This window comes from Doryrhamphus excisus, chromosome 5 (genome assembly GCF_030265055.1).
Source record: "Doryrhamphus excisus isolate RoL2022-K1 chromosome 5, RoL_Dexc_1.0, whole genome shotgun sequence".
Classification (NCBI taxonomy): Eukaryota; Metazoa; Chordata; class Actinopteri; order Syngnathiformes; family Syngnathidae; genus Doryrhamphus; species Doryrhamphus excisus.
The window spans coordinates 19,973,977-19,986,470 of record NC_080470.1 but is presented as its reverse complement, the minus strand read 5'-3'; the positions used below and the strand labels follow the sequence as shown (position 1 = coordinate 19,986,470).

The window sequence follows — 12,494 nt, the reverse complement described above, 5'->3', positions numbered from 1 at the left end:
GAAAAATCGTATTTTAAATGATATTTTAAAAACAGAACCAGCGTTGTATGTCATACTGTCAGAATAATAATAATAATAATCATATTTAAAATAGGGCGGCACGGCGGTCGAGTGGTTAGCGCACAGACCTCAGAGCTAGGAGACCAGGGTTCAATTCCACCCTCGGCCATCTCTGTGTGGCGTTTGCATGTTTTCCCTGTGCATGAGTGGGTTTTTCTCCGGGTACTCCGGTTTTCCTCCCACATTCCAAAAACATGCTACTCCAAATTGTCCATGGTTATGAATGTGAGTGTGAATGGTTGTTTGTCTACATGTGCCCTGTGATTGGCTGGGCACGACCAGTCCAGGGTGTATCCCGCCTCTCGCTCGAAGACAGCTGGGATAGGCTCCAGCACCCCCGCGACCCTCGTGAGGGAAAGCGGTAGAATGAATATTTAGAATACTTCCCAAACAGAAGGTGTAACCATAGCAATAGCAATATCGAAATAGGGAGTGCTACGTCATGGATGTGCAGGATATGATGAGGACACCATTTCTTTCAGAAGCTCCAGTATCCTGTTTGGCTATTGTTACAGAAGGCCACCGTGAAGGGAAAAGGATATGACAATATTTTGGAATTATTTAGCTTGTTGCCCTGGCGGGACTAAGAGGGGAATATGAAAATGTAATGAATACCCGGTGACAACTTTGGAGTCCACTTAAGGACAAGTGTGTTACTCTTTAGCACAAGCCCACTGCTCGCATGTCCTGAAATTGCCATTGAAATATGGTAATGGTAATGGTTTCATTTCATTTGAACATGCATCAGATTCCAATTGAGTGCATCCCATAATCAGTTCCCAGTTCCACATGTCCAAAAGGAGTAGGAAGAAGCAAAGCTTATTAAATCCTACCGCTCCATCTGGTACTTTTACAATCAGTAACTGTTACATTTGTTCACTTCCTGCTTTCCTAATATAATTCAAGTTTTTGTTTTTATATTTTATTATTTTTTTTATTTTAAATTTACATTTTTTAATTTAAATAAAAAAAGATTTTATTTTTTAATTTTTTTAATGAATTTTTATTTTTTATTATTATTTTTTTTGTCCCGTACCGAAGTAGGAGGTGATATGAGCATCCAATGCCATAATGGGTACCATAGTAAGTGTCAATATAGTGATATATATAGCACATCATGACTGGTTCAAGACTCTTCATCCTTGTATTTAGCAAACATCAATATGGGTACCATAGGTACCATATCACCTCGTACTTCGGTACGTGACAAAAAAAATACATTAATAAAAATTTAAAAAATTAAAAATTATTCATGAATGAATGAATAAATAATTTTGTATTTTCTTATTTTTTATAATTTTATTTAATTAATTATTAATGAATGAATAATTTTGTATTGCATCAATTTTATTTTATCAATTTAATTGTATTTTTTAAATAAAACATATTCATGAATGAATGAATATTTTTTTATTTTATTAATTTATTTTATTTTCATTTCATTTAATGAATGAATAATGTTTTATTTTATTAATTTATTTTTATTTATTTTTATTTTTCATTTCTTTGTTCTGTACCGTACCGAAGTATGAGGTGATATGACCATCCAATGCCATAATGTGTACCATAGTAAGTGTCAATATAGTGATATATATAGCACATCATGACTGGTTCAAGACTCTTCATCCTTGTATTTAGCAAACATCAACTGCTTGTATTGTTTCTTGAATTGGCTCATCGTTGTGCATTGTTTGATTTCCTTACTCAATCCATTCCATAGTTTGATTCCACAAACTGAAATGCTATGGCTAGCATAACGTAGTCCTGGCATAGAAGTGTTTCAAATGTACTTCTTCCCTGAGATCATATTTCTCCTCTCTTGTAGAGAAGTATTGGATGACATTTTTAGCTGATTTCTTATTTTTAGCCTTATGCATTATTTTAGCTGTTTGAAGATGAACTATACAGACGGATCGGTGCAGCCTCGGCAGTAATGCGGTCGCTGTACCGGACCGTCGTGGTGAAAAGAGAGCTGAGCCGGAGGGCAAAGCTCTCAATTTTCCGGTCGATCTTTGTTCCCACCCTCACCTATGGTCATGAGCTTTGGGTCATGACCGAAAGAATGAGATCGCGGATACAGGCGGCTGAAATGAGTTTCCTCCGTAGGGTAGCTGGACTCACCCTAAGAGATAGGGTGAGGAGCTCAGCCATCCGGGAGGGGCTCAGTGTAGAGCCGCTTCTCCTTCACATCGAGAGGAGTCAGTTGAGGTGGCTCGGGCATCTAGTCCGGATGCCTCCCGGACGCCTCCCTGGGGAGGTGTTCCGGGCATGCCCAGCCGGGAAAAGGCCCCGGGGCAGACCTAGGACACGCTGGAGGGACTATGTCTCACAGCTGGCCTGGGAACGCCTTGGTGTCCTCCCGGTGGAGCTGGAGGAGGTGGCCGGGGACCGGGAAGTCTGGGCTTCCCTTCTAAGACTGCTGCCCCCGCGACCCGGACCCGGATAAGCGGAGGAAAATGGATGGATGGATGGAAGATGAACTATATCAGCAAGTTGAAGTATTTGTCATTTTACAAATAAGGAGTTAGTATGTTCTCTGTAGGCGGCATTATGAATTATCCTTACTGACCTTTTTTGCAGTACATTTAGCGAGTGTAGATTGCTTTTATAGTTATTAGCCCATATTTCCACACAATAGAAGTGTTTCAAATGTACTTCTTCCCTGAGAATATTTCTCCTATGAATGATGCTCATTACAGTGTTAGAAATCAACGCAAAGGAACAGAAACATGCTAGTAGCATCTGTTTGTTAACCCTCCCCTGTTTATTTTTGTGAGAAGAGTTTGTTGTTCTTAAAGATCAAAGTCATGTCGTGGCGTGTGACCACCAAAGGTCAGGCGCCCAAAGTTCCGCTGTTGGAATTCCGTCATGGATGGACACGACACCGCCCACTTCATGGGGGACAGCTTTGGGGAAAAAGGGCTTTGTTACACATCTTAAACATCTGTAGACATCGCCCTGTCAAATGTAGCATACACACATAATGCTGTGAGCTGACTGGATTTACATTTGTGGTATAAAAAGCCGTCCAATAAAAGTCATATGTGATGTGTTTTCATGGAATACTGAATAATATAAACTTATTAAACAGTATTATAAACTGAATAATAGTGAATAATAACCTGCTTTTATGGCTCCTGGTACAAAGCTAATGCACAGCAATGATATGAAAGTCATCCTCTGTCTCAGCCTATTTATGCAAATGCGGTGGTGTCTGTGATGCAAGGCAAATCCATTTTGGCCTGTGACGGGTGAACTGTGCGTGTGTGCGCGGCGGCTTGGGCAGAACAGTCCTGTCTTTTGTCTGCGTCCTGTCATTGGAATTCTATGAGCGGGCATGCGTACGTGAAGCGTGTTCATGTCGGCCAATGTGATGCATGCGTTTGTGAAGGTGTATTGTTGACGCCTATCAATGCTCCCTGTGTGCTTCGACATGCATTGCTGTCTGGATGAATGAATGGCACACATGCTCAATTCCAGATGTGTGTGTTGTGGAAGTCCCTCATGAGTGTAAATGTGTCATTTCATGAACAATATTTGCATATTAAGTTCCTCTATCACTTAAAGCAGGGGTCTCAAACACGCAGCCCGCGGGCCAAAAGTGGCCCGCAGGACACTAGTTTGAGGCCCCCGCCTTGATATGAAAGTTTAATGTTAGTGCGGCCCGAGCAAGTTTGATATGGATGCTGTATGGTATCATGTACCCAGAAAAAATTATTATGTTTGATTAATGTTCATGTTAAAGGTTAAATAACTGTTGATAGTTATCCTCCCTATCCGTGTGGAAGTGGTAAGTTTTTGGCTATTTAAGTTGAAAGGAAATAACTTGAAGGCTACCGTTTAGGTCGCTAGCTCTCTAGTTTCCGAGTTAGCACGTGTCTCAAGACCCTGCCGTTGCGCAATATGTTGTAAATAAAAAGAGTATAAATGTGACTATAGTCGTGTTTTGTCATGTCTACAGGGCTCTAATAATGCTTTGTTCATTTTAATCTGAAAAAAATAATTTGTCTACCCACCAACTATATGTGGTTTCTTAAGTTTATATTATTTGCCGTTTTATTATTATATTTATTTATGTATTACTGATTGATTGATTTTCTTTATTCTTGATTTGTTTATTTATTTTTCATCTTATTTTGTGCAGAAAAATAAAAATTAAGATATTTGACGACAGTGGAATGTTTTATCAGAGCTTTTATTGTAGAAAATCAGAACCAAAGCACTGAAAAAGTTTGTATATTTTTCTGTTTTTAATAAATGTTTTTTTTTTTTTTTTGGAAAACCTGATGCGGCCCAGCCTTGCCCAGACCCTAGCTCCAGTGGCCCCCAGGTAAATTGAGTTTGAGACCCCTGACCACAAGTAGCATGCGTGAGAGACAGAGGAATTCCACCTCTGCTGCTGGCTCATCTTTGTGTGTGCGCAGACATGGACATTTGATACATTCCTGAGACTGAAGAGGGGGAGGAACTCAACAAAAAAAAAAAAAATAGAAGAGCAGAAGTGAGAGAACAAGAAAACGAGAAGTGGAAGCTCTCAGCGAGAGAGAAAAAAAAAACACTGTGTGTGAGCGACTTGGAAACTCATGCAAGGTCTCTTCCGCATTTGTGCACTGCTGCACTACCGCTTGCAGGCGAGCATGCACACCGGCAACATGCCTGTTCCCGCACACTAGCAACATGCCTGTTCCCGCCGGCAACATGCCTGTTCCCGTCGGCAACATGCCTGTTCCCACCAGCAAGTATATACACACTTGTGTAAAAATATTTGTATCTTAAAACTTAACATTAAAATTTTGGTAATTAAAAATATTTTTACATAAACAATTGCAAATTTAAAAAAATAATAAATATAATAAATTTATTAAATTATTTAATATAATAATTAAAATTAAATTATTGTTATTTATTCTAAATTATGTAAATTATATAATAATAATAATAAATTATTTATTTGTACAAATTAATGTTTACACTGTACATTGTTCATATTTGATGTCATCTATTTATTCTCCTCATTATTATTTATTAATATAGTTAATAATAATAATAATAATACATTTTTTTAATTATTTGTACAAATTACTGTTTACGCTGTACATTGTTCATATTTGATGTCATCTATTTATTCTCCACATTATTATTTATTATTTATTATTACACGGGAGCCAGGCAACGACATTTCATTGGCAATTTCACTGCTGTGTTATTGTGCAATGACAATAAAGAAAGTCTATGTCTAATAATAATAATAATACAAAAAAATCATAAATAATAAATAATAATAAAAAATCAAAAATATTTTCAAAAAAATAATTGAACAGCGTGGCAGTGGCGCGGAAGTGTAAGTCAGTCCCATATAGCATGTGCGTACTTGCGGACTGGTCACAGCTGACTGGAGGTCTGTGAAATGGACTAAATGGACTGGCTGATTTTTACACACTTGTGTAAAAATTTTTGTATCTTAAAACTTAACATTAAAATTTTGGTAATTAAAAATATTTTTACATAAACAATTGCAAATTTAAAACATAATAATAAATATATTAATTTTATTATATTATTTAATGTAATAATTTAAATTAAATTATTGTTATTTATTCTAAATTATTTGTACAAATTACTGTTTACGCTGTACATTGTTCATACTTGATGTCATCTATTTATTCTCCACATTATTATTTATTATTTATTATTACACGGGAGCCAGGCAATGACATTTCACTGCTGTGTTATTGTGCAATGACAATAAAGAAAGTCTATGTCTAATAATAATAATAACATCATAAATAATAATGAAATGGACCAAATGGACTGACTGATGGATTTCACCATTTGCATGTCGGAAAAGAGAAAGCGTCTGCATATGAAACAAAGAGTGTCCACAGTAATTAGCTGGAGCGCTACGCTAGGGAGGGACTACCGAGGAACCTTGCACAGAACAACCGCCGCTACGCTCTTCTAAAGCAACGCCTGTGTGGAAAGCGACCACGGATGGCATCACGGATGGTTTCTACATCAGCACCGTGTGCTTGTGTGTGTCAATGGCAACCGCAGACCCCCCCCCCCCCCCCCACTACCACCCCCAACTGCTGCACACTTGATGTGTTCGTGTCATTATCCCCAAATCCCGCCCCTTTCCCAAATTTTCCCAACGCTGTCGCGTGTGGCTGAACTCTTCAGAAACAAAAATCGTTCTTTTGCAAGGTTGTCACATGCTCGGGGGCCACAACAAAGCAGATCCCTCCCTCCTCCCTCCTTCTCCCCCCACCCACTCGCTCCTTCAGTGGAATCTTGCTCAGGTCTCAGCTCCAAAGTCCGAACGGCTGATTAGATAAAGGGTTCAGTAAAGGCGGGACTGCGAGTTCGCTGATAATCCGGCACAGCTGCAATTGGCACAAAGTTCCTGTGTTGTATGATGGATGGATGGATGGATGGAGGATGCTTTAGTTTGCAGTGCAGGCGTAACCACAAAGAGAGAGAGAGCGCTATAACACGTTTTAATGAGCCTGGCACCGCCGCGCTCTTATTCTTTCACACTTGTCTACGGGGAGAGAGCCAATTCCATCGTCTCTTGTCATATTGGCTGTCCAACCTCAGATCGTTCTCTTATCAGATTTGGCTGGACGGAACTCAACCACGTAATCTTGGTTAGACGGCGATGTGCATGATGATGATGACCGCACGGGTACAGTACAGCAGGGGTCTCAAACTCAATTTACCTGGGGGCCACTGGGGCTAGGGTCTGGGCAAGGCTGGGCCGCATTAGGTTTCCCCCCCCCCAAAAAAACGCATTTATTAAAAAACAGAAAAATATACAAACTTTTTCAGTGCTTTGGTTCCGATTTTCTACAATAAAAGCTCTGATAAAACATTCCACTGTTCTCAAATATCTTAATTTTTATTTTTCTACACAAAATAAGATGAAAAATAAACAAATAAATAATAAATCAGTAATAAATAAATATAATAATAATAAAAGGGCAAATAATAAAAACTTAAGAAACCACATATAGTTGGTGGGTAGACAAATTATTTTTTTCAGATTAAAATGAACCAAGCATTATTAGAGCCCTGTAGACATGACAAAACACGACTATAGTCACATTTATACTCTTTTTATTTACAACATATTGCGCAACTGCAGGGTCTTGAGACACATGCTAACTCGCAAACTAGAGAGCTCGCCACCTAAACGGTAGCCTTCAAGTTATTTCCTTTCAACTTAAATAGCCCAAAACTTACCACTTCCACACGGATAGGGAGGATAACTATTAACAGTTATTTAACCTTTAACATGAACATTAAACGTAATCATTTTTTCTAGGTACATGATACCATACGGCATCCATAATAAAACTTGCGCGGGCCGCACTAACATTACACTTTCATATCAAGGCGGGGGCCTCAAACTAGTGTCCTGCGGGCCACATTTGGCCCGTGGGCCGCGTGGTCTAAACTATCCCAACATAACACTTGTCCCTAAGTTTGTCACGAGGGATGGTCTGATATTGATCAGACACTGATCAATATCTTCCCATTTCACCCGTGGCTAGCACTAATGCAGCAACCCTTTGGTGCATGTAGTGTCTAACTAGCTAGCTACCTCGCTAGCTAACATCCAAACACAAACGATGTCTGCCCTGTGGAACCTAACCGCTAACACATGCCAGGAAACCTACCTAGCTTTAATACGCCATTTGAAGAACAACACTCGAGTATGGCAAGTTTTAGAGGCTCGTGGTCACGACAGCTAACGCAGCCATGTGGCTAACACTCAGCCGTGCATGTGCGGCAGTCTCACGACTAAGCTAATAACCACCGCATTAACATTAAACTTTCATATCAAGGCGGGGGCCACATTTGGCCCACGGGCCGCGTGTTTGAGAACCCCTGCAGTACAGGTACATTTGCCGCTTTGTGCATTCAATGTCGGTTTCCCACCTCCAGTGACGCTACTAGGTCTGTTCAGCAGTGCATGTCGTCATAATAGAGGGCCTTCTATCTTTGGTATGTGTGGTAATACAGGAAAAAATGATATTTAGGTATGCAGTACTTGTGACTATATGTGTTCTTCTATACCTGTGTGTGTGTGTGTGCCCAAGGAAACAGACTAAAGTGTTTATTGCCACAACAAATCGCAAAACAAAACAGCAGCAGCAGTCATGCACCCAGTCATCCATAGTCATACTCGGTCATAAGACTGGGTGAGCGCGTGCAGGAAGCTAGATCATCACTTTAATAAAAAACAAGGCCTGTGTGTGTTATTGTGTGCACGTCGGGGGCTGGGAGGTCAGTGCAGCACAAACCAACACCGCCGTCCCACCACTGTTGCGAGATAAGGTCCACAAACAAAAACGCTGACAGATGTTGACCAACAGTGGAATTTTTCGACTCGCTCACCATTCACTGTACTGCTGCAGAAAGAACATGCCCCCGCCCCCCCAACCCCGACGGCCACACCTTGCTGAGGCAGAGCTTTTCAGACATGTCTGATTTGCTGATAAGAAATTAGAGAGGAAGTAACGCCGCCACTCCCAAAGATACACTGTGGCAGCAGTTCAATGGCCCGACTATCTAGTTGCAACTTGCCGGCCTGAAAAAAAAAAACGCTATCCCAGGGGTGTTCAAAGGAGGCGCCGGGGGCCATTTGCGGCCTGCGGCTGCTTTCTTTAGTACATGGTACATTCTAACAATAGAATATATAAAAAGAGCAGCAAGAATGGAAATATCTGTATTACCTTACAAGAACAATGTCAACATACTGGGAGAAAAAAGCTCTAAAAGTCACCATCGTATGGAAATCACATTCAATATCACTTTAGTAGCATGAACTTGAAATATTTATAAAGTACGTTTTTTTTTTTAAAACTTGTAACGCAAACAAACATTTTAAAAGGTTTTGAAAATTACATTAAAGTACGAGTCACACGATTATTTTTGTATTCCATTAATCTAGAACAGAGGTAGGGAACCTATGGCTCGGGAGCCAGGTAGGGCTCTTTTGATGACTGTATCTGGCTCTCAAGCATTTACCACAATAAAAATGTATGTTTGCTAACATTTTAAAGTAAACATCACAGAAATCACTGTTAAAAATATTAAAAATCAACAACTTTCTTATGCATTTTAATCCGTCCATCTATTTTCTACTGCAATACGGCCAACCATATCCATCTTTCCTGATGATATTTTCCAGGTCAAACACCAAAACTCGATTATTACTGGGTAATGCGGTAGTCTATCTCGGTCATTAAGATGTAAATGTAAACTTTCCTCCTTTAGTCAAATAGTCACCTAGCTAAAGCTGCAGAACCAAGCCTTTTGACGAAGATGGCCAAAAGAATGAAATACGTGTACTGAATACGGTTCAAAACTATGCAGCAGCAGAAGTTGCATTAATGGCAGCAAGTATTTGATTTATTATTAGACACTGCGCTGCTCAAAAAAGTGTGCTGGCCACACCCCATTGGCGTGGGGTAGTGTGCCTGGTCTACATAATTAGAGTCCATTATATCTAAAACTGTTGGTCTTACATAAAAATGCACACATTTTATTGCATTCAATGTTTAAAAGATGTATATGGCTCTCACAGATACACATTTTAAAATATCTGGTCTTCATGGCTCTCGTAGCCAAAAAGGTTCCCGACCCCTGATCTAGAAGATAGATTAATCAATGCATTGAAAAACTAACGATTCATTTAAAAATCAGATTTCATTCGACTATCAATTATCCCCCCATAATTTGACCTATATAGCAATTAATGCTAATTTATCTCCATGAATAAAAGCAATATATTTTAACTAACTAGTTCAACACTGAATTGTATTGAACAATACAGCAATAAAGTGCACAATGGAATCTTACAATAAATTAAAATTTCTTTCAATAAATAAACTATTTACTAAAACACAATCCGAATCCAAATATAAACAATAAAATAATAAAAAAAATAACAGAAGCAAATCATTGCAAACAAGGGAAGAAAAAAATGTACTTCTCCACCACACAAGCAGCTCCCGGGTGCTGGTGCATCGCAGTAGTGCTTTTATTATACGCCATCTGCATTTTGCACAGGTCCCAGACCACCCCATCATTATTCATTCATTCATTCATTCATTCATTTTCTACCGCTTTTCCTCACGAGGGTCGCGGGGGGTGCTGGAGCCTATCCCAGCTGTCTTTGGGCAAGAGGCGGGGTACACCCTGGACTGGTGGCCAGCCAATCACAGGGCACATATAGACAAACAACCATTCACACTCACATTCATACCTATGGACAATTTGGAGTCGCCAATTAACCTAGCATGTTTTTGGAATGTGGGAGGAAACCGGAGTACCCGGAGAAAACCCACGCATGCACGGGGAGCCCCATCGTTATTTTAAGTGAAAAGGACTCCCATACTTTTGACATCCTATTGCGAGATCTTTTCTTTTCCCCCGACTTTGATGCCACAGCCGCCATTTTTTCGATTCAGAATGATGTATTTTTTGCATCAACATCATCGATGACGTGATGTCCCAGCCCTATTCAAGACCCTGACCAAGGTTCCACTGCTGTTCTACAACATGCGTATGTGTGTGTGTGGTCCCTTTAAGGCAATGAAAAGAGAAAGAGAGAGGTGTTTTATAACCCCCTTTCACACAGCCTGTAAAAACCGTCTTCTTTTCTGGGTCACTGATCTGAATAAACCGCGCCGGAAGACGTTGTCCCGTGAATATTCCACCTTCACAGGTAGACTCAGAGCCAGGTTTCAACACTTGTCCCGACCCCGCTGGTTGAAAGCTATCGTTAAGCAGCATCCTATACTTGACCCCTTCGGGCATTTAATGATGTGACTGCGGGATGTGGTGCTGCTGTGTAAAAGTGTGTCTCGAAGCCAAGATTCTGTATAAAAGGCAAATGGGGCTAAATGTCGGCCATTGTGTCATGGCTGCGTCGATCACAGCATCATTCCAGTGTAGAGTACGCTGGCTCACATGGGTGCCTGAATGGCTGTAAAGGAGCGTGGGGCAGCGTGCCGCCACAGATATCCATACATTCAGTACATGTTACATAACTAAGACATTATGTCTCTGTGTGGAGGGACATGAACGCATGAACATGCATGCAGGAGGACTAAGAGACTATCTGACAATGAAGGAAGAAGGGAGCTATGGGAAAGGAAAGGGGGATGGGTTGGTATCCAAATTCCTGTCCAACCCCCCCCCCCCCCCCCCATCTCCTGCACCGATGCCATGTGCAACCCCCCCCTCCTGCAAAAACCTCAAAAAGCCCCACCACACAGGAAGTGCAACCCCGATTCCCTCCAGAGATTTATTTTCAAAATAGGACCCATCGGAGGAATGCTGCAAAACACACACACACCGAATAGACACCCCCTTCTGCCCTCCCCATCTCAGACACTTTCTCCCGACACTCGACCTCACACACTCACACACCTCATCGACGTGTGGACGCGCTCACACTTCACAGAAGGTTAAGTGCACAGACGTCTCCTTTATGGCCCATCACAGCCACGGATCCATTCCGGCGCTGACTCAACGGATGCTAGCGGCTAATGTGCCAGCCATAACATGTGGGTGACGTCTTAAAGACATGAAGAAATACCGCCATTATATGTGATATATGTGATACGGTGCATCGTTCTCCAAGTGGGTATAGCCATCCCATCGATCAGCATCCCAGTCAGGATGGACATTATGGACATTTTTTTAGTTGGAATACTAGTTTACGACACCTGTCCAATGCCGTTCAATATTTTTTTTATACTGTTTTTAGTAACAACATATTGCGCAACTGCAGGGTCTTGAGACACATGCTAACTCGCAAACTAGAGAGCTAGCGACCTAAACGGTAGCCTTCAAGTCATTTCCTTTAAACTTAAATAGGCAAAAACTTACCACTTCCACACTGATTGTGAGGATAACTATTAACGGTTATTTAACCTTTAACATGAACATTAATCAAATGTAATATTTTTTTCTGGGTACATGATACCATACAGCATCCATATCAAAGTTGCGCCGGCCGCACTAACATTAAACTTTCATATCAAGGCGGGGGCCTCAAACTAGTGCGCTGCGGGCCACATTTGGCCCACGGGCCACGTGTTTGTGACCCCTGATCTAAGATGTTTTTGTTTATGGCCCAAATCAGCTTTTTGAGGTGGAATCTGCTTATCCTCCAGCTTCTCTCTCTCTTTCTCTCTCTCTCTCTCTCTCTCTCTCTCTCTCAGGTATGTTGCAGCAGTGGAAACATTTCAGGAATGTAAGGCCATTTGGACTGAAGCCTGACTTCCACATGTCCAAATGTGTGTGTGGTACGGTCTGTGGGGGCGGTTCTTCCTGACTAAATGCTTTGCAATGATACAAAAAATGCAGTGTGACCTTAAAAGGCTGTTTGGCTGCTTGACAGCCACCAGAATGAAACA

At 40.8% G+C, this 12,494-nt stretch overlaps 1 protein-coding gene across 1 annotated transcript in view; it reads right to left on the bottom strand.

Annotated features, from left to right (window-relative positions):
* The window catches only part of rnf13 (ring finger protein 13), a 38,779-nt gene that overhangs the window by 17,772 nt on the left and 8,513 nt on the right, over positions 1–12,494 (bottom strand). The gene's annotated exons all lie outside the window — the stretch shown is intronic.